This window comes from Crocuta crocuta, unplaced genomic scaffold (genome assembly GCF_008692635.1).
Source record: "Crocuta crocuta isolate KB4526 unplaced genomic scaffold, BGI_CrCroc_1.0 scaffold45, whole genome shotgun sequence".
NCBI classification, from domain to species: Eukaryota; Metazoa; Chordata; class Mammalia; order Carnivora; family Hyaenidae; genus Crocuta; species Crocuta crocuta.
Genome location: NW_027530544.1, coordinates 4,737,912 through 4,760,133, shown reverse-complemented (window position 1 = coordinate 4,760,133; position 22,222 = coordinate 4,737,912). Strand labels below are relative to the sequence as shown.

The 22,222-nt window shown below is 41.9% G+C and overlaps 1 protein-coding gene across 2 annotated transcripts in view; it reads left to right on the top strand.

Annotated features, from left to right (window-relative positions):
• Positions 1 to 22,007: 22,007 nt before the first annotated feature.
• TFRC (transferrin receptor) overlaps positions 22,008 to 22,222 on the top strand; it is a 28,751-nt gene continuing 28,536 nt past the window's right edge. The window contains exon 1 of one of the 2 annotated variants that reach the window (XM_077767673.1): positions 22,008 to 22,087. The gene's annotated coding sequence lies outside the window, so the exon portion shown is untranslated. Of the gene's footprint in view, positions 22,169 to 22,222 lie in introns of both variants that reach the window. The other variant, XM_077767674.1, reaches the window with a different exon arrangement.

The window sequence follows — 22,222 nt, the reverse complement described above, 5'->3', positions numbered from 1 at the left end:
TCTTGAAAGATGATTCTATTATTAAAAAATCATGATCAGAAGGGATGCTTGGGTGGCTCAGTCAGTTGAGTGTCCAATTCTTGGTTTCAGCTCAGGTCATGATCTCACAGTTCATGAGTTTGAGCCCCACGTAGGGCTCCACACTGACAATGCAGAGCCTGCTTGGGATTCTCTCTCTCTCTCTCTCTCTCTGCCCTTCCCATTCCCACCTTGTGGTCTCTCTCAAAATAAATAAATAACCTTTAAAAAAAAGTTCAGTATCAGAAGAAAAAGTAGGCACTATTAATCCTACCAACAAATACAATATTTCTAAAGTCATGTACCAGCAACTACCCCTCTGTAAAGGGTCTCAGTGGACCTCAGTTTGTGCATCTGTACATTATGGGGAGGGATAAGATGAGTGCTAAGGATCTCTCTTAAGGGGAAAATGAATATAATGGCAAAATCTGAAGATTTTTTTTTAAATAACCAACAAAAACAAACTGAGGTTATGTTTGTTTCGATAGCACGTATACAAAGACAAACTGAGGCAGAGGCATTGGTGACCAATACATTCTTGAAAAAGAAAGCTATTTTGATATTTAATAAAGTATACAATGCAGAGGAATGGCTGATATGCTGTCCTACTTAAATAGTAGACACATTCTGGAGCATATAAAGGAAAAGTGAACAAATACTTGCTTCTGGTAGGAGTGAAAACAAATCATAAAATTAAGTTATATCAAAATAAAACCAAAGTGATCTTGATTACTAGAGTAGTTTTATGCATGAAACTTGGTGTCTATCATGCATAGTGTCAGATATCTAGAACATGTCAGAAATATCTAGAACATTTCTTATCTGACAATAGATTAGCATGGTGAGCTTGGCCAATAGACCCAAGACCAGGTCTCTCAAAAAATAAAGAAAGCTAAAACTGGCCACATAGACCAAGGACCAGAGGAAACACAGCCGTTCCCACTGAGAAGAGAGCACTCCCACTGCTCTCCCACTTGCCAGCACTCTCACTCTGCACCCCAGTAATACACTGGAGAAAATGTTGCCTGGCTGAATTACTGTTATTATGACTGTGGCCTCCTCAAAGTGGTAAAATATACATTTAAAGACATGTTTGCACTTTGTGTGTACACAATTATAAACCGTGTCAAGGACTTCTGAGGACCCTCCTCAGAAATGTAGAAGAGTCATCCCTGAGTCCCACAGATCTGCATGCATTCTTTTTCATCTCTACAGATGAATCAGTGACCTGCAAATCACTGAGGAGAATGGGCATTGGCTCTCCTGGTGTTTTCAGGGGGTAAGCTTCATTTTGTAAGCTGGAATTTGACACCTGTTTCCCTCTCTCCTTAAATCCCTGCAGTTAGAGCTTCATTAAGGAACTCATTATTATTAAAATTTTAAATTTGGGGGGGCTTCTGGGGGGCTCAGTTGGTTAAGTGTCCGACTTCTGCTCAGGTCATGATCTCATGGTTTGTGAGTTCGAGTCCTGTGTCGGGCTCTGTGCTGACAGCTCAGAGCCTGGAGCCTTGTTCAGATTCTGTGTCTCCCCCTCTCCGCCCCTCCCATGCTCATGCTCTCTCTCTCTCTGTCTTTTAATAATAAATAAAAAGGTTAAAAAAATTTTTTTAATTTAAAATTTGGGGGCATCTGGCTGGTCAGTCAGTAGAGTATGTGACCCTTGGTCTCGGGATTGTGAGTTCAAGCTCCACACTGGGTGTAGAGATTACTTAAAAAAATTTTTTTAAATCCTTAAAAATTTTTAAAAATTTTGATTAGTCTTAAAGATTTTTGTACTTTTTTTTACTCACCACAAACAGTGGGTTTTTCCTTTTTGCTTAACTTGAGGCTTCAGGGCAAAATAAAAACTCAGTTTTTATTATGGAGCCTTATGGAGTGAAGCAATTTGAATACCACATACTTCTGAGAAGTATGATTTGGATTGTTCCTCTTCAGTGGTTTGTGGGACTTTGTTAAAATTTTTCTTTTTCATTTGGGTAGGAGTAGAGGAAACATTCCTCCAGTCTCTAACTTTGATCATTTTCTACAGATTACCAAGTCTGGAGGGGACGGTCCCTGTCACGGGAACCAGGAGGGTACATGCCCATTGTGGAGACAGACACACTAGACTGTCAGAGATGGGGCCACTTAATAATCAAACCATGTAACTGTCCCAGGTAGGGTGTCTGGGAAGAAGGCCAAGAGGAAGATTTGTACACAGGAGGTTTTTAAACATGACTTCTCAACCAACACTTGGGGAAGAGGGAGGGCAGCCTGGGCTGTCGGTGGAGCAAAGGCCTCCGCCAGTCCTACGACAAGAAGCTATGGAGCGACCCTTTCCATGGGGAGGACATGAGGCAGGTCTCTCCAGCCTTGGGTAATCTCCAGAGAGAGCCTTCCCTGTCCTAAATCCAATCTACCAAGCACCCTTCTAATTACCTTTCCATTTCCTCTGTGTTTAATCGACAGGAAAAGAATATCCCATGTAGCTGCATGGGAAAAGTCTGGACTACCTAAGAGTTTTATCTCTATATTTGTTTTACCCCTGTATCATTCCAAAAGGGGATCGGAGGTGACGATGGAGGTAAATACAACTTTTAAATTACTATATTAGTTATTTTTTTAATTTAAAAAAATTTTTAAAGTTATTTTAAATTTTAATTAATTAATTAATTTTAAAATTTACATCCAAGTTAGTTAGCATACTATATTAGCTATCTTTTGTTGAGTCCAACTCAAGGCCTGTGTACTGGGCTAATTATTTTACATATTTTATTAATGCTCAGAACAACCCTGTGAGGCAGATACTATTATCTTAGTGATAAGGATGATCATCGAAGGTAAAGTGTCTGAGTAACAGATCAAGAGAGAGATTTGTACACGGGATGTTTATTAAAGATGCCTGTGGGATTACTATCCGCAGAGGAGAGAGGGCAGCAGGATTGGGAGAGGCTGGCTCAAAGGCGATTCAAAGAGGTCAGATAGCTGGCCCAAGGCCACACAGTTGGTTGACAGCAATGCAGAAGGTTGGACAGGCTCCAAGTCTGTTGTTTGAACCATTTGGTCCTACTAAGGATGACAGGGAGATAAGATGAAACCAGAAGGGTAGGGCCCCTATCTAAAAAATGCACGCCCTGAAGTTGTGCACACGGGGCTGGAACAGTGCCCCAGAATTGATTCTAATTCCCTGGGGCTACAGCAGAGGAAGAAACACAATCAGAAACAAGATTCCCAGCAGCACCTCTGCAGGAAAAGCAAAGCCATGATGAAAGTCACAACAGTGGTTACCATTGTGGTCAGGGCACTGACTGAGAGGTGGCAAGTGGGAGGCTCCTGGGAGTTTGGCAATGTTCCATGTTGTGAGTCAGGAGCTGAGTACTCAGGCTCAAGTATGTATGAACATCTTAAAAGTCACACCATATTCAAGGTTTATTCACTTTTGTATGTGTATATTGTAAATAATGTGTATTTTGTACATGGTATGTGAGCATTGTATATATTTGTGTAAAAAAAAAAGGTAATTAAGGGGCACCTTGGGAGGCTTAGTCGGTTGAGGGTCTGACTCTGGCTCAGGTCATGATCTCACAGTCTGTGGGTTCAAGCCCCACATCAGGCTCTGTGCTAGCAGCTCAGAGCCTGGAGCCTGCTTCAGATTCTGTGTCTCCCTCTATCTTTCTCTCTCTCTACCCCTCCCCCACTCACGCTCTGTCTCTATCTCTCAAAAATGAATAAATGTTAAAAAATAAAAGGTAATTAAATATTGTGTCAAAAATAAAACCACCCAGTTGATCATAAGAAATTCAGCCTTTTCTGGTACTGAAGTCCTAGAAAAATTCCCAGAGACCCCAAAGACAGACACTCTTTGTGATATGGTGAAGGCCATCTTTCTGAATCACTCCTATGATAAGCTCAATCAATATGGAAGTTCGTGAGACTTCATTATTGTCCCTCAATGAAGGCAGTGGCGTGATGCTAAAATAGAATTTAGTGAAGACTTGAGATGTCCACAGTGTGGTCCCCAGGCAGAGCTCTGGGTTCTCTTTGTCATTATTGTTAAATTGGCCTTCACAGTGCTGATGAGGGTTCCTGAATGGAACTGCTCTCCAGGACCCTGGTGAGTCTCAGGCTGCTCTGGGTGGGAAGCTGTTGCTGCACACACATCCCAGGGGCACAGGGTGATTCTGTGGCTGGGGAGCCAGGGTCCACTTACCCTCCCTGAGTCTAGGTTGCCTGAGACCACAGTCCCTTCTCTTATCTCACAGACAGCCCTGCCAGCCACCATACCTCCAAGTCACACAGCCCCAGGGCGCACCACCCACACATGTGAACGTAGTGCAGTGCAGAGACCCTGTCAGCAACGGCCTGGCTTCCTGTACTCTCTCTCTTTGGAAGAAGGGGGTTTTCTGCTGAGGAGAGAAGGAAAGGCTCCACCCCAGCCGCATCACTCTACAGTGGTTGTGCTATGGCAGGGGGCTTAAGAGGGGGGGGCACCGGGAAGGCCCAAGGGCACTATGGCCTGTGTGACTGCCTGGCAGAGACGCTCGGGACCTGCTAATCTTCCCTTCTGCCATCACTCTGAATCTTGAGCTTAGTCAGCCAGACAACCAGCCAGCCCTCAGGCCTAGTGCTTCATCCTAGCCCAGGCCAACATGGGTTCCGGAGTCAGTGGACCTGGATTCAGATTCTAGCCATATACCTGCCTAGTGGGGCAAGTTCCTAACCTCTCTAAGTTTTCTCTGCTATAAAATGGGCACGATGATTACATGAGTGCCCACCTCACTGGGCTGTTAGGAGAACTGATGTCCGCACAGTGCATGGCACATTGTAAGAGCTCAGCATGAGTCAGCTATTGGCATGAATCTCTTGTCTGCATTGTGATCAGTGTAAGAGAAAGATATGCCTCTTATTATGTAACAGAAGTGGCTATAATATAGAAGTGAGAAAGGGGGGGTTTGTTTTTAAATAATTATTTTCTTTTTCCATGGTTACAAAAATGTTATAGGAGAGGGAAACAGGAAGATGTTGGTCAAGGGGTACAGAATTTCAGTTCTGCAAAGTGAATAAGCTCTGGAGATCCAATGTACAATATGACTGTGGTTAATGAGATTGTTTTATGTATTTGAAATTCTCTAAGAGAGTAGATCTTAAGTATTCTCACCACAAAAAGAAAAGAAAATGGTAACTATGGGAGGTGAAAGAGGTGTTAAGTAGCTTAATTGTGGTAACTCTTTCACAATGTATATGTATATCAAATAATCTCTTAATATATACCATTTTGAATTGTCAGCTATACCTCAATAAAGCTGGAAAAAATGACAGGTTTTATTTTTTAATGTTCAAAGTAATACATGTTCATTAAGAAACATTTAATGAAAAATAAAAAAGTTTTAAAAATTATCTTCTATTAACTTTCTGGTATTTTTTCTTCTATTCCTTATCGACAGCTATGTGTATATATGTGTGTGTGTGTGTGTGTGTGTGTGTGTGTGTGTGTGTATTATGTGTGTGTATTATTAACTATAGTCACCATGCTGTACATTCCATCCCCAGGCCTTATTTATTTATAACTAGAAGTTTATACCTTTTGCTCCTTTTTGCCCATATACTTTTTTTTAAATAAACTTTCTACATTAAACATTTTTTTATTTACAGAAAAGTTACAAGGATAATACAGAGAGTTCCCACATACCTCACACCCAGTTTCTCCTACAGTTATCTTACATTGCTATTGTACATTATCACATTTATCATGAACCAATGATATGAACCAATGTTGATACATTTATTTTTTAAGTAAGCTCTACACCCTGTGTGGGGCTTGAACTCACAACTCTGAGAGTCTAATGCTTTACCAACGGAGCCAGCCAGACACCCCGATACATTATTCTTAACTGAAGTTCATACTTAAATTTGGATTTCTTGTTTTTTACGTATGTTCCATTTTTGTTCTAGGATTTCATCCAGGATTCCACATACGTATGGTTACCATGTCTTGTTAGGTTCCTCTAGAATGTAAGAGTTTCTCAAACTTTTCTTGTTTTTCGTGAACTTGACAGTTTTGAGGAGTTCTGGTTAAGAATTTTGTAGACTGCCCTTCAGTTGGGATTTATCTGATGTTTTCCTCCTGATTAGACTGGGGTTATGGGTTTTGGGGAGGAAAACTATAGAAATAAAGAGCCATTTGATCACATCATATCAGTGGTACTATCAACATGACTTATCACTGTGGATGTTGACCTTGATCACCTAGTTGAGGTATTATATGTAAAGTTTTCTTTTTTCTCCCCCTTTCATACTATATCCTTTGGTGTATGTGCACACCCAATACTTTAGGGACAGGAAGTTATGCTCCACATCCTTAATTTATAATATCTACATATATATATTGTTTGGAATTATTCTTTTTTTCTTATTTAGTCAGTCATTTATTGATATCAGTATGATCTTATGGGTATTTATTTTACACTTTGAATTGTAATCCAGTATTATTATGCTATTTATTTTGTTGCTGACATCATTCGAGTTTTGGCTGTTGGGACTCCTTCAGTTGGTTCCTGTGCCAGGGACATATCCTTGTACATTTTTCTTTGAGCACCTCCTCACTTTCTGGCACTAGCAGATGCTCCATGTTTATGTTGTATATTCCATGCCCCAGTCATTTCTCTGAGGAACCTAGTTTCTTTTTATTGAGGATTGGTATTGGAAACCAAGATCTGGGCACTGAGTGTCCTCACTGTGCCTGGGTGCTGTTGCTTCTAGGCTCTCTCAGTGGACAGAACTAAGACATAGATAGGTATATGCTAATGGCTTTTTAGTGGATTCATTAGGATTTTCTATATACAAAATCATATTAATTGCAAATAGGAGATAGTTTTACTTCTTCCTTTTCTATCTGGATACTTTTAATTTATTTTTTCTTGCAAAATTGCATTAGCTAGAACCTCCAGCACAATGTCAAATACAAGTAGTGAGAGTAGGCATCTTTGTCTTGTTCCTGATCTTAGGGGAAGGCACTCAGTGTTTCACCACTACGTATGATGTTAGCTTTGGTTTTTATTTTGTAAGTGTTCTTTATCAGGTTGAGGTAGTTTCCTTTAGTTTGTTGAGTGTTTTTTTTTTCTAATGTTTATTTATTTTGAGACAGAGACAGAGTATGAGCAGGGGAGGCGCAGAGAGAGGGAGACACAGAATCTGAAGCAGGCTCCAGGCTCTGAGCTGCCAGCACAGAGCCCCATGCAAGGCTTGAACTCATGAACTGTGAGATCATGACTTGAGCCAATGTCAGATGCCTAACTGATTGAGCCACCCCAGCGCCCTTGTTGAGGGTTTTTATAATGAAAGGGTGTTGAATTTTGTCAAATACTTTTTCTGGATCTATTGAGATGACCATGTGGTTTTGGTCTTCTATTGTTATAGTTTATTATATTAATTGATTTTCAGATATTAAATCAACCTTGTACTCCTGGGATAAATCCTGCTTGGTCATGGTGTATAATCCATTTTATATGTTGCTGATTTCAGTCTTCAAGTGTTTTGTTGAAAATTTTTACTTCTATATTCATGGGAGATATTGCTCTGTTTTTTTTTTTTTCCTGTAAAGTGTTTGGTTTTGGTTTGAGGGTAATAATAAGCTCATAGAGTGAGTTCAAAAGTGTTCCCCCCACCTTTATTTTTGGAAGAGTTTGTGAAGAATTGTTATTCTTTCTTCCTTAAATATATATTAGAATTCACCTATGAAGCTATCTGGGCCTGAGCTTTTATTTGTAGGGAGTTTGAAAATTGCTAGTTCAATCTCTTGTTATGTTTATTTAAATTTCTATTTCTTCTTCAGTCAGTTTCAGTAGTTTGTGTCTTTCTAGGAATTTTTCCATTTCATCTAAATTGTCTAATTTGTTGGCATACAGCTATTCCCAGTATTTTATTTTATAATCTTTCTTATTTCTGTAATGTTGGTAGTGATGTTCTCTCACTCTCAATTTTTTATATTTTGAGTGGATTTTTTTATCTCTTTTGATTTGGTCAGTTTAGCTAAAATTTTGTCAATCTTGACTACCTTTTCAAAGGACCAATTTTGGTTTGATTAACTTTATTGTTTTTATATGTGTATACTAATCTGTGCATACACATACATCCATAACTGTTACTATATTGTATCTATCTGTATCTATATTAAGCTAAACATAGATTCATACTGCTGTCGCCAACTCCAATCTGGTATCACGTGATTCACTCTAGCCTTTCTCTTTGCTCATCCGTAACTTCATACTCCCAAGAATGGCAAATTTGGCTCCCATTATCTGCCATCCATTTACTTTGTTTAATCCCAGTATATGCGTGTAGTGGTTTCAGGATTATTAACCCATATCCTCAAGGGAAATAACTTTACCAGTTAAAATAGAGTGCTCAGATACAGTTCCTTTTGCCTTTAATCTTATGATGTCCATTCATTTCCAAAGTCATTTCGGTCAACATCCACTGTCTTCAGTTGAGTTATTATCATATATTTTAATAAGTTAGATTCTTTTATCATAGTCAACATTCTACTCTAGGATTTTCCTGACCTAGTTTTTTTTTTTTTTTTTTTTTTTACATACATTAAGGGTGATTCCTTGTGTTATAAAATTCTGTGGGCTTGAAAAATGCATCATCTCATATAACATACAGAATAGTTTTATTTACCTAAAACACAGTTCGTCTACTCAGCCCTCTCCACTCCCCAAACTCCTGGCAACCGCTGATATATTTTCTCTTTCTATAATGTTACCTTTTCAGAACGTTGCATAAATGGAATAGCCTTTTAATATTGGCTCTTTTTACTTAGCAATATGTGTTTCATTTAGCAGTATTTTCTATGTTGTTGCATGAATTAATAGTTCATTCCTTTTTATTGCTGAATAGTATTCCCTTGTATGGATGTACTGCAGTTTTTTTTTTATACTTTCACCTTTTGAGGACTATATAGGTTGCTTCCAGTTTTTGCAGATTATGAATAAAACTGCTCTAAACATTCATGTGTGGATTTTTGTGCACTTAAGTTTTCAAATCTGTTCAGTAAATGCCTATGATTGCCATATTGAATGGGAAAACTGTCTGTAACTTTATAAGAAACTGCCAGTCTGTCTTCCAGAGTGGCTCTACCATTTTGTATTTCCACCAGCAATGAATGAAAATTCTTACACACTATGACAGAGGACTTTTCAGCTAAAATGACTCCAAGTCTAAATTTATGGCCCTCTATTAATCTTGCTCTTTACTGCTCTGATGGATCTAAAGCCGAGCAAAACTGCAGGAAAGTAAGGGTGTGCCTGGGAAGGAGATAGACCCTTTGATTAATTTTATCAATCTCTTTGCTAATGGCTAACCTAATAAGCACCAGATGTCCAAGGACATCTCATTCTGCTAACAGTAAAAGACTGTAGTGCTGGAGAGGAAAGGTTCTTTCCTTGCTAAACTGATAATCTCAACCTCTTGTGTGAGATTTCCTCCAGGCCATGTATATTTTTCACCCCTTTCCAATAATCCAGATGGTACCATGCTATAGGGGACTACAGATATTATATTTCTAAGAACAATACTTTAGCTAGCCTTTTAAATTTGTTGTTTAGAGTAGAAAAAGTATACATTTGGGTTGAGTGTCTTAGGATAAGATGGTCCTTTTCTTATTATCTTTGAATTGCAACTAGAGATGAATCTTAAGATACAGCTATGATAAGGGCAAATAAATACAGCATCAGGAGTCCTGGCTTTAATGAGACTCAGTGGGACTGACAGGTACGAGGACACATTTGGGGAAAAGGGGGTCAGGATGATCGGTGAACAGGAGAGACAAAAAGAATCATAATTTATTGGGTTGCCTGGGTGGCGCAGTCAGTTAAGTGTCCAACTCTTGATTTTTGGCTTGGGTCATGATTCCAAGTTGTGGGATCGAGCCCCGTGTCAGGCTCTGCACTGAGTGTGGAACCTGCTTAAGATTCTCTCTCTTTCTCCCCATGCTTCTCTCCCCTGCTTGCACTCTCTCTCTCTTTCTCTCTAAAATTAAAAAGAAAGAAAAAGAATATGAATAAGAACTTCTCTGGAGAAGAGGGAAGGAGCCCATGGCAGGAGTGGGTGAAGGGCCCCCTGGGCCTGAAGTAGTGGGGCTTGAGAAGGAGAAAGATGAAGGAAGTCAGTCTAGAAAGTCAGGAGGGGAGGACAAAGGGGGATAGCCCAAATGGAAACTGAGAGTGAGAAGCTTGGGGAGAAGAACCAGTTAGTGTAGGAGTCATTCTGACCTAAAGTTTTGACAGTAGCATCAGCAACGCTAATACAGTTGAAGCCCCTCTAAGGTGCCCACACCATTCTAAACACTTTACTGCATTATCTCACTTAAACCTGTGAGGTGAGCACTATTTTATAGCATTTTAGAGAGAAGAGATGATTGGGTTTGGAGATAAGTAAGTATCTCTAAGACACTTATCTTAAGTTGAGATTTTACGCTGGGTTTGTGTGATTCCAAAGGTGCCTTCTTTTTGTCTGTGGGCTCTTGAATACCTTCTGTGCTTTAGCTGTGGGGTATCAGAGTGCTCACGGCCTGCCCAAATGGAACCTTTGGGATCCCCCAGGCCTTGTTACCTCCAGAAGTGCCCCCTACATCCTCCTGGCCAGTCTCCCCTCCTCTGAACCCCCAGAAGTCCTTGTCTAACAGCTCCCTGGCAAACACATGTTGCTGTGAGTTTTCACTTTCGCATTTATCATGCAACTCCTAAATTTTTCACAATCTCCTTTTTCATTTGCTTCCCCCCCCAACCTTTTTTTCCTTTTCAAATAGACTTTTGTTTTTAGAACAGTTTGGATTTATAACACTGTGAAGATAGTACAGAGTTCCTGCCTCGCCCCCACACTCAGTTTCCCCCATTATTACCTGTTAGTGTGATATGTCTCCCTCTTGACCATTTTCTACACACTTACGTACATATCAACCAACTTCCAGAAGCAGAGTTTTGTCTGCTGTGTCTCAGCCTCCTCCTTTACAGCTTAGAAACCATCACTCAACACAGGCCAAGTATCGTGGAGCCAGGCCAAGGTGAAGTCCTTGCTCTTCTTCCAGGACAGTGATTTGGGGTGACATGCTGAGGTTTCCAAGCAGGATGTGTCAATATCTCTTTTCCTTCCTTGTGGAACTTGAAACTCTCCCAAGAGTGAGCTCTGACAACAAACAAAAACAAAGATGGAGGCACTGGAATCTGTTCTGTGCTATCCACCAGCAGCACCCATTTTGTGATTATCTCCAATTCAGGGCAACTAGTTTGGAGAAGTCATCCAATGAACAGGCTGGTTTTGTCTGAGCCCAGGAACAAATTGATGCCAAAGGAGCTCCATTCCAGAAACACTTACTGAGTACCTACCTGGTGGTTCTGGGGAGAGTCCCCAGAACTGCCAGAACTGCCCCCTAAATCTGTAAGACACTGTGTCCTGGGGCAGGGAAGACAAGAGGCAGAGGCATCAGCTTTGGGGAGGAGGATGTTGGCTTCTCTTTGGGACAGGTTGGATTGGAGTGGGTTATCCGGGTGGAGGTGTCCACAGGCACCTGGGAATAAAGATCTGGCACTTAGAGAGGACACGAATTGGTATTTGTACAGTGAGCAGAAGGAATCTCATTGTAGAGATCCAGATGGGAGCATGTGGGGGGCGGACCTTCATCTCATCATGTGCCTTCCGTCAGGCAGTTCATGACATTTGCATATCTGTTGCCCACCTTGTTTTATAAAACTTCTTAGAAATTAGATAATGATGGAGCACTTCTATACATCTGCTGTGCTGACCATTTGTCTGTTTTAAGTGATACACAAATATGAAACAAGGATGCTCCTCTTAATGTTTCAAAGGCTTTCGATGCTGCAGAAGTGGAATAATAGGCTGCTTTAAGATGTGATCAGAGAGAGCTCAAGGGAAGCATCTGTTTTTCCTTTATTTTAAATGTTTGTTTATTTTCAAGAGAGAGAGAGAATGCAAGCAGGGGAGAGGGAGCGAGGTGGGGAGACAGAGAATCCGAAGCAGGCTCTGTACTGACAGCAGAGAGCCCAATGTGGGGCTCGAACCCACGAACCGTGAGATCATGCCCTGAGTTGAAGTCAGAGCTTAACCAGCTAAGCCACCCAGGTGGAAGCATTCTGAGGCAGTTTATCAGCACAGTGCCTGACACACAGTAGATCCTCCATAAACATTCATTAAATACGCCATAAATAAGGTAAGATGAATGGGAACATGAGCCCATAAAGGTCCAGTCATTTGCAGACTGATTCTCTCTATTCTGTATACAGGGGTGGGGGTGGGGGGGTGGAATCAGAGGTATGCCTCGGATGGGCAGTAGGGACTTGACAGATGGCCCCAAAGCAGCTCAGGCTTAGAAACAGGACGATGTAATGTAGGCTCTCTTGCAGAGGGATCTGATACCATGCAGACAAGCCCAGATTGGTGCCCACTGCCACTCAGGCAGGATGCTGGTTTAGGGCTATTCATGACCCAGCCCTGCGCTAAGCAGCCAGGGAGAAATGGGTCAGGGCAAGGGCGGGCCTTCCGGGAGCTAATTGCACAGAGATATCCAGACAGGCTGAAGCAGTGGCTGCAGGCTCAACGTCTGAGGCCTCAGGGGCAGATTCAGTGGCTCACCCAAGGCTCGGTCTTTCGGGGAGGGCCTTGGTGGGTCAGGGATGGCTCAGGTCTGGGCTACCCCGGGGGAAGAAAGGATGTTCTTGAGAGCCCATTCTGAGGCAAGGCCCAACCATGCCCCTTGCACTACGCCAGTATCGGTCCTCTGGGGCTCCAAGTGTGAGTGTCGTGATGCAGAGGACACCTCCCTCTTCCGGCTCAGAGAGGTGAAGAAAGAAAGCAAGTCAAGGCTGGGGCCCCACTACAGCCAACCTTTGACCAGACTCCGAAATTAGGTCCCAAACGCACATACTGTGGTTTGTTTCATCTCTTGTGAGTGTGCGAGTGGGCTGGCGGGGCGGGCAGGGAGGAGTAATGTAGTAAAGCTAAGATTTTTTATTTGTTTGTTTTTCTGAAGGGTGTGGGGGGGGGTATTAGAGGTGGTGTTTGATCATTTTCAAAAACTCCTACCCTTGGTAGGATTCTGAGAGACTGTACCCCTGGGGCACCTGGTTGGGTCTGCAGAAGAGGGAGGAGCTCCCGGGCAGAGTCTGCAGGGACTGGCTCTCCAGCCGCTGTTCCCTGGAGTAACTCAGCGAGGTTCACAGTAGGTCATTCCTCTAGTTCAGTTTCAGAAACTCAAGTTTAGGTCATTAGGAATCTGCTACCCAACAGCACAAAACACGGATTCGCCAGGTGTCTTTATTCATCTGTGTGGAGCAAGAGGCTGCTGGCAAGGCGGAATCTTCACACTGGAGTCAGGTGTCCTCTCAGGAGGGAAAAGCCTCAAGAATTAGGATGAGTGGCTTGTTTGGCAATTGTGGAGTCCCAGCAAAGGAGCGAACGGTCTGAAGGGCTGTTTTATTTAAGCTGTGATCGCCCCAGGAATTTCCCTTGTCCACTGAAAAGCGTCACAGAATATAAGCTGCTACAGTTACAGAAAAACGGCTGCCAAGCAGAAACCACTTTCAAGTCAGCTGGCCACACGGTGTGCCCTCCCTGTGGGGCGTGCTGGAGAAGCCCGCTAATGAATACCTCTTTCCTCTGCAGTCTACTCAAATGTGCTCTGAAGCAATCTGGGCAGCACCAGGGAGCTTGTTAGAAATGCAGAGTCAAGTCACAGGCCCCCACGGGGAACTTCTGACTCAGAATCTGCATTTTAACAGACCCTCGGGAGACTCGCACTCACAGGATAGTTTAAGGAGCCCCAGGATAGAGTCCAGGCTCCGTGTGGATCTCAAAATCCACTTCAGTTTGATTCAACTTCAACACCTTCAGGGAACGTGCCTTTCCTTTAATAAAGTCAAGGCTGGACCTTGGATCCCCTGCTGGAAATGCAGACAGCCCTGGGCTCAGCCAGAATGCCTCCTGTTCCCTAGATTCTCTTTCCCTTTGGAGCTCTCTGCTGCCGCTGCCTACCTTTGAGTCCTGTGTTGGACTTTATTACACAAAGCCACTGTGCAATACAGTCTCAGAAGCAGTAATCTTATGACGTTTAGAGGTGGTTTGTCATGACTACATTTTAGCTTGGCTGCTTTCTGCTTACCTGGTGGTGGGCTGTGGACCTTCATGTCATCAGTTAAGCAAATTCAAAATCTCACTCTAGCGTAGGTTACTTCTGGGAAACATTCTGAGAGACTGTTTTTCCAGGCACGATGCACCTAGTGAGCTTGTCTTTATATTTTAGGGTCTTTTATTTTGTGGTAGTAACATCAAATTCAATTACAAACTAGACTCAAACCTTCCTAAGGTGAGTATGGTTATAAGGTCCAGGCTGGAGTAAGTTACTCTACCCTGGGCACAGAGCTTCAGCCATCTGTCTGTTGGACACTATTTCAAAATTCCAACTTAAGATGTAGTGAAAGGTGGTTTTCAGATAGAAGATCTCAGAGATCTAAAGCTAGGCTATACCATTTAAAAATTGTGGCACTTGAAGGCAATTGTTTTGTATTCTTTTTCACTTCTACTCATTCATCTATAACATGGGTATGGTGCCTATTTCACAGGTTTGTTGGGAGGCTAAGATACTGTGTCACAGTAGAAGCAGCCCACCCAGCACGCCGACGGGGTCTGGGCTCAGTGAATGTTAGTAGCTCTGGAACCCTGGCTCTGGGACACAGCTTCCCTACCACTTAAGAGACTGTGTGAGATGACTGGGGCAAGCCAGGCCAGCCCTCACAGGTGTAACCACCAGAAAGTTGTCTCCTTGACCACATTTCCATGTATGAGAAATAACAATTTTGGCAGAATCATTTTCCAAACCAAGGGAACACTTGTCTACTTGTCTTTATTAAGCTGAGGAAACCAAAAAATTTCTGATGATATGGTATTTTTCCCAAACACTGGATCTGCTGACTTGGGAGTTAGGTTGAATCATCTGCTTGCAAGTGTCTTCTTGACACATATGTTCATTTTCCCTGTTCAGGTCAGCAGCCACCAAGCACGTCACAGTGTTCTTGCAAAGATCTCTTTTTAGCTTTCTTAAAAAAAAAAAAAAAAGTCTTCAACTTAAGCAATGTTTGGCCACATGGCATAACAATAACGCTTATCAGAAGTGTTATTGTGCNCATGGAGGAGGACACTTGTGGGGATGAGCACTGAGTGTTATATGGAAACCAATTTGACAATAAACTATTTGTAAAAAAAATAAATAAATAAAATAGAAAAAAAGAATGAAGAGAGGTAGAATAAAAAAAAAAAAAAGGAAGAAGTGTTATTGTTTAAGATGCCAGATGTCTGGCATGGAGGAAGAGAAACTCCAACCGGAGTGAAAGAATTGCAAAGTACAGATGTCCGAAGGAGGAAGATGAAAATAAGAAACACTAACCAGATGTGCTGATATTTTGGAAACAAAGTTAATATGATTCTTTTAGCTCAATAACTCTCCTTATCAAAGGTAGCATACATTGGGAGAATTTAAGGAAATCAGGATCTTGCAAGGACAGATATGAACGCACTGTGATTCTGTTAAACATGTACCCAGATTTCTGGAGCCTCAGTTATACTACAAAATCTTGTGTTTAGAATTATCTGAGATTTCCTCCTCAATATGAATAAGAATCCAAATTTTGAAATGCTATTAAAGCTGAAATGAAAATTAAATGGATCCTTCTCCACCCCCAAATACTGGATCTTCTCAAATTGTCCTACTTGGACAGTCTCTGAAACTCTTTAGTAAGGATTCTGCCTGGGGGGAGAAAACTGTATGTATACAGTTGGCTGTGCCATGATTAGATTCCTAAGAGATAGTAGAGTGGAGTTGTTTAGGCCTGGGTTTGAAAGCTAGATTGTCTAGGTTTGAATTCTGCTTATCACCACTTTTTTGCCTTAATGGCCAGGGGCAAATTCTTTAACTTCTGTAGAATGCCACTTTTTATACCTGGAAACTGAGGATAATGTTAATTGTTATTTTTAAAGATTGTTATGAGGATCACATGAATTCATTTTAATACTGTAAGAGGATTAGAAGTGTTCCTAGCACCTTATAGATGCTCAATAAATCTTAGCTGATATTGTTCTGTTATCATTTGGTGTTGATGGCAAAGATGCTCCAAGCCAAGCAGGCTACACTCTTTTCTATCATGAGCTGACTAGATTGGTGATAAACTGGGGCAAACAGCCTATGTACAGTGTATCGGACTGCAACAATATCTGGATGTCACATTATCCGTGGAAATAAGAGAAATATTATATGGGCTACTCATACAGTTAGGTAGTACATGGTAAAACTAGATTTTCAACTCAGGATGCTCTGCTCCAGTGGCCAGTCTGTTCCCATTAAACCCTGCTGAAAGGTCAACATGAGTTAACAATGTGCAGTGATTGGTAAGGTAGTGAATGGGGTGGCAGACAGATGGCATTTGTAGAGGCTGTAGCCTCCAGGACAGAGAAACGTGACCCTGTTCCACTGAGATTGGTCAAACCACGCTTCCAGAAGTGACCAGTGGGTGGGAGAGATGCAGAATTGTGTCCTGTGTTAGTCCTTGGAAGGGGTTAGGATATTTAATCTGAAGAAGAGAAGACAGCTGTGGACATGAAAGCAATTGCCAAGCAATAGCAAATGTATAACATAGAGGGAGCAAGAATTCAGTTTAATACAAGTAAAACCTTTCTAACTGTCTGAACTATCCAAAGCTCTCTGCTTTGGGAAGTGACAGATTTGCTCTCATTGGAAAGGTTAAGGAGAAGCTAGGCAATCACTTGGTAGGGTGAAGCAGAGGGATTTTGTTCAATGAATTCAACATACATTTATTGAACATCTATTATAGGCCAGAGATGGTATAGGAGTTAAAGTTCCAAACTCGAAGTTGTATTTTGCCCAGATGAAACTAAATAGAACCTCATATCTTGCTCAAAACTCCAGCTGAGACCACTGGCTAATTGGCATAAATATACTTATGATTAATTTAAAAGTTAATTATTCTTAATTCTTGTTGCCCTGAGTAACTTTGGTCACTTGCCATAAAATAGGAGCAAACTCTTCCATAGTAACCTGGATATTGTGTTCTACGTTCTCCTGTGTAAGCTTCCTTTTAGTGCAGGGAAAACAAAAAATAATTTAGTCAGCAGAATTAGGACAGGAAGCTGAAGGTTCCCAAGTACATTTTTAAAGAAAAAAAAAAAGCAAAATAAAATGGAAAATAGTACCAATCACAAATATGTGAGCTGACAATCCACCTCCATTCTCTGGAACGCATCCTGTTCCAACATGCAGAGCTCCACATTTTTGTTTTATGATTCTGGTCCTAAAGTGATTGCCCTAGGCTTAGGATTCCAAGGTAAAGAAAATGCATACAGTTTGTCAAATAGGAGATGTGCTGGGAGCTGAATGTGGGTTAGGGTGGCTTCTGTGGTGCTTGCTGAGAGCACCTACAGTGTGACAGGCAGAGCTCTGCTGTGATTGGCCAAAGTGTGTGTCAGGATATGAAAGCATTTGAAAATACTTTATCGGTGTTTTCTAACTCATAAAACCTCAATCAATATTTGCGGAAGTGTAGGGTGGTAGAAAGTCAAAACAGTGGGCAAAGTAACAGGGAGAAACCTTGGGAGTTGAAATTTAACTTTGAGCAAGTCATTTGTCCTGTTCACTAGCAAGACTTGTGCTCTGAGACAGGAGATGGCCTCCCACTGTGGTTTTCAAACACAGGTCACAGCCCATTGAGAAATCAATTTATTGGGTTGAAATCATTTAAAAAATTAAATGGAAAACTCCAGAGTGTTTTGCACATAGCAAAGGTATTATTTCATGAAACTTGTTTCATGTGAATACACATACACACAAACACACGCACGCACACAAACATATCCACACATATATACGGAGTTGTGAAATGAAATGGATGTTTTACCGTTGAGTGCCGTCAAAAATATTTGATCCTGGGACGCCTGGGTGGCTCAGTCCATTGGGTGTCTGCCTCTTAATTTCGGCTCAGGTCATGATCCCAGGGTCATGGGATGGACCCCACATTGGGCTCTGCACTGAGCATAGACCCTGCTTAAGATTCCCTCTTTCCCTCTGCCCCTTTCTCCCACTTTCTCTCTCTCAAATAAAAAAATAATGAAAACAAACTAAATCCAAAAGAATTAAAATTTTTGACCGTAAAAGGCCCCATTTAGCATTTGGACCATAGATATGATGCCAGAGAGAGCAAATGGTTTTGGATCCTCTATTACTGAGTTGCCATATTAATCTGTTTTTTAAAATTGTGATACAATATACATAGCATATGGGGCGCCTGGGTGGCTTAGTCGGTTAAGTGTCCAACTTTCGCTTAGGTCATGATCTCGCGGTTCGTGGGTTCGAGCCCCGCGTCGGGCTCTGTGCTGACAGCCAGCTCAGAGCCTGGAGCCTATTTCCGAGTCTGTGTCTCCCTCTCTCTCTGACCCTCCCCTGCTCACGCTGTCTCTCTCTCTCTCCTAGAAATTAAAAAAAATATATATATATATACATAGCATAAACAGACTAATTAATTAGTGTTTGAGAGAGAGTGAGTGGGGGAGGGGCAGAGAGCAAGGGAGACACAGAATCCAAAGCAGGCTCTGCGCTGATAGCAGGGAGCCTGATGCGGGGCTTGAGCTCACAAGCTGTGAGATCATGACCTGAGCCGAAGTTCAACACTCAACTGACTGAGACACCCAGGTGCCCCAAGAAGATTAATGTTTTTAAATGTAAGGAACAAAGTACTAAAACTAAGAACCTCCCACCTCCAATTTGCATCCTCTTGTACCTTTGGGTTTATAATGCCTTTCCCCCTCCCCTACTCACTTTTTTTTTTTCCTTCCTAGGTTCCTGGTCTATAACTAAGGTAAGGGGTGTATGTTTTGACTTTGATCTTACGAGACAAGCAGTCAAAGTTCCCTCTTGCTGCATCTGTGCCTGAGTTAGAGAAGAGAATGTGTCTACGTGCAATTGTACGTTTCTATTAAAAATAGGTTATTAAAAACAGTTAAGCAGAAAGATTAACTAGAATCTAAATAGGCATATAATTTGGAGCAGGATTTAGAGAACTACAGGTATGTCCTCGTGAGCACATCAAAGTCTTATGTATCTTTTCAGATCTGGACATTTCGCTGTCATAGACCCCAGTCTGCTTTTATTTTTGCTTGTATTTAACATTTGCATCCTTGTTATCTGTCTTTTAAGTATGAATTCTGTTTCCCCAGTTGTCTTCTCTGTCCCCTGTCTTTTCAGAGGTCTAGATTTGTTTCATATCTGCTTATGAGTCTGCCTGACATGCAATACTTCTACAGTAAATATTAATAATAATAATGGCAACGAATTACCCTTTCCTCTCAGCCATTTTCAATAAGGAATCATTTTTTTTTTTTCTTCTGTAATCAGGGTATTGAAAGCCATTAAAGACAACTTTCCTTTTCTTAAGTAATAGTTGCTTAGAACTTTCCCATTTCTAGGATTTTCCCCCAGGGGAAAAATTAAATAGAAAAATAATTGACATACTCTTTTTTAACGTTTATTTATTTTTGAGGCAGAGACAGAGCAAGAGCAGGGGAGGGGCAGAGAGAGGGAGACACAGATTCTGAAGCAGGCTTCAGGCTCCCAGCTGTCAGCACAGAGCCTGGCTCAACTTCAGCTGAGAGATCATGACCTGAGCCGAAGTCAGATGCTCAACCAACCGAGCCACCCAGGCGCCTCTGACATACTCCTTAAAGTAATGTCTTATTGGTTGTTTCATTTTAGTGACTAAATTTTTTTCATGTTACCTTTTTAAAAATTTTTATTTTTTTCATTATGTTAAGTGTACTTTTTAATTCTCATTCCCTACTTCTCCCATCCCCTCCTTTAGGCTCCCCTCTGGTCAGCTTGTTTGTTCTCTATAGTTAGAGTCTGTTTCTTGGTTTGTCTTTTTTTTCTTTTCTCATTCGTTTTATTTTTTTAATTCCACATGAGTGAGAGTAGATGGTATTTGTCTTTCTCTGACTTATTTCGCTTAGCATTATCATCCCTAGCTCTATCCATGTCATTACAAATAGCAAGATTTTATTACTTTTTATGGCCGAATAATATTCCATTTTATCTGTACACCACATCTTCTTTATCCATTCATCTGTGGATGGACACTTGGACTGCTTCTGTAGTTTGGCTGTATAAACATAGAGGTGCATGTATCCCTTTGAATTTTTTTTTTTTTTGTATGTGTATCTTTTTGGTAACCACCTCTAGTGCCATTACTGGGCTCCAGGGTAGTTCTATTTTTAATTTTTTGAGGAACCTCCATACTGTTTTCCACAGTTGCTGTACCAGTGAATGTAAATTTTTTAATTTGGATTTTCATAGATTCCTCCTGACCTTGGTCTCCTTAGCCCATTGCTCCATATGGTTTTAAGATTTTCACCTCAATTCTAGCCTTGTTTGTTTTTTACCATCCCACAGGACAAGGAAAGAGACTCAGCAGGCCCACTGTCTGAATTTCAAGGAGGGCTCTCCACAGCTAAGCCCCATCCACCCCATTCCCTGATTTCACTTTTTCCTTCGTAGATCCACTAAAATGCAGCAATGTTCCTGCTTACAAGATTTAAAAATATTCCTCCCTGGGGCGAGATTTTAAAGAAGGGGGGGCAAAGGGATGGGGAGGGGGTGCGCAAACCTCGTGTTACTTCCTGAAATTTAGCGCAGAAACCGGGAAGAGACGCCCTGAAGCCAGGAAACAGATTTACATTTTTTTTTTTCACATTTTCTTCTACAAGCATTTATTTGTTTTCCTTAAAAGGTAGGACTGGTAAAAGCAGGCATCTTTTCATTGTTCTTAATGTAAGGGGAAAATAATTTCAGCATTTTGTTGGCTATTGGCTTTTGCAGGTTACTTTTATCGGTTTGAAGAAGTACACTACTGTTGTTGGTTTGCTTAGTTTCTATCTTAATGGATATTGAATTTTGTCAAATGCTTACACTGTATCTATCAAGTTGATCATATTTCTTTTCTATTAGCATGGTGAACAGATTTACATTTTAAAGGACTGTTCTGTGTCCCTCAGGGCTGGACCTGGAAAGCACTTTATCTGTAACCCTTTTATGGCCCTGCTCGTTTTCTCGCTTTGCAGCTGTTGGTAAATTTGTCTAATCTCCTTGCCTGCACTCTAAATTACCGACTAGAGGCGGGGAGAGTGTGATTGTTGGAAAGAGTTTAAAAAGTGACAAGAATTCTTTTTTATTTGTTACGCATTGCACAACCCTATAATAACAACGATGGCAATGATCATGAAAGTTCATCTACAATTCTGTGCCTCTAATAAATCACTTGTTTCTACTTTACTTTCCATTCCCTCATGCATTAAACATTATGCAAAGCACTGTGCCCGTCTTGGTTCACGTGCATTTTTTACACATCCTAAATACATACTTGCATTTTGCCTTTAATTCTTTTCCCTTTTTGCTTATTCAAAGTATTTCTGAGGCTGCAAAATATACACTCACAATATGGCTTTACTGGCTACCTAACATTCCAACTAGGACATACACTTTAAGGAATTATTTCAGTGTAAGTATCCAACATGTAAAAAAGTAAACGCCGACACCAGCACCCTTTGTACGGCAAGGCCTGGAGGTCGGTCAAGGTTAGAGGGAGGAGGCCTCCGGGTATCAAGGCTGCGGCCAGGGCCACAGCGGCAGGCGGCGAGGAGGAAGCCAGTGCGGATTCCACAGCTCCTCCCGACACCTGCAGTCTTGGCGCCTTTTCCCTCCGACCACGCCCCTCCCCGCCCTTCCCCGCACACAAGCGGAGCGTCCTTGTTCCAGGGCGTGCGCACGACAAGCCCAGGGCAGTCCATTACCGAGGCACCTCTGGGGTGTACGTGAGGCAGGAAGTGACGTAAAGCCGGGGGCGGGAGAGGTCGGAAGAGGGCGGGGCCACGCTATAAACGGCAGGTTGTGGGCGTAAATTCCCCCTCAGAGCCTCGGCTTCAGTCTGTAGCGGTTCGGGCGGTATCGGTCGGAGTGAGAGACTGTGTGAGTGACGCGCGGACGCTAGAATCTCGCCGACCCTCTTGGCCTCGCCTCAGCCTGCAGGGCGGGTGCGAGCGGACTCCGGTGCGAGCCCCCTGGGTGCTGTCCAACAGCAGGGAGGAGCCGCAGGGGGCGCGG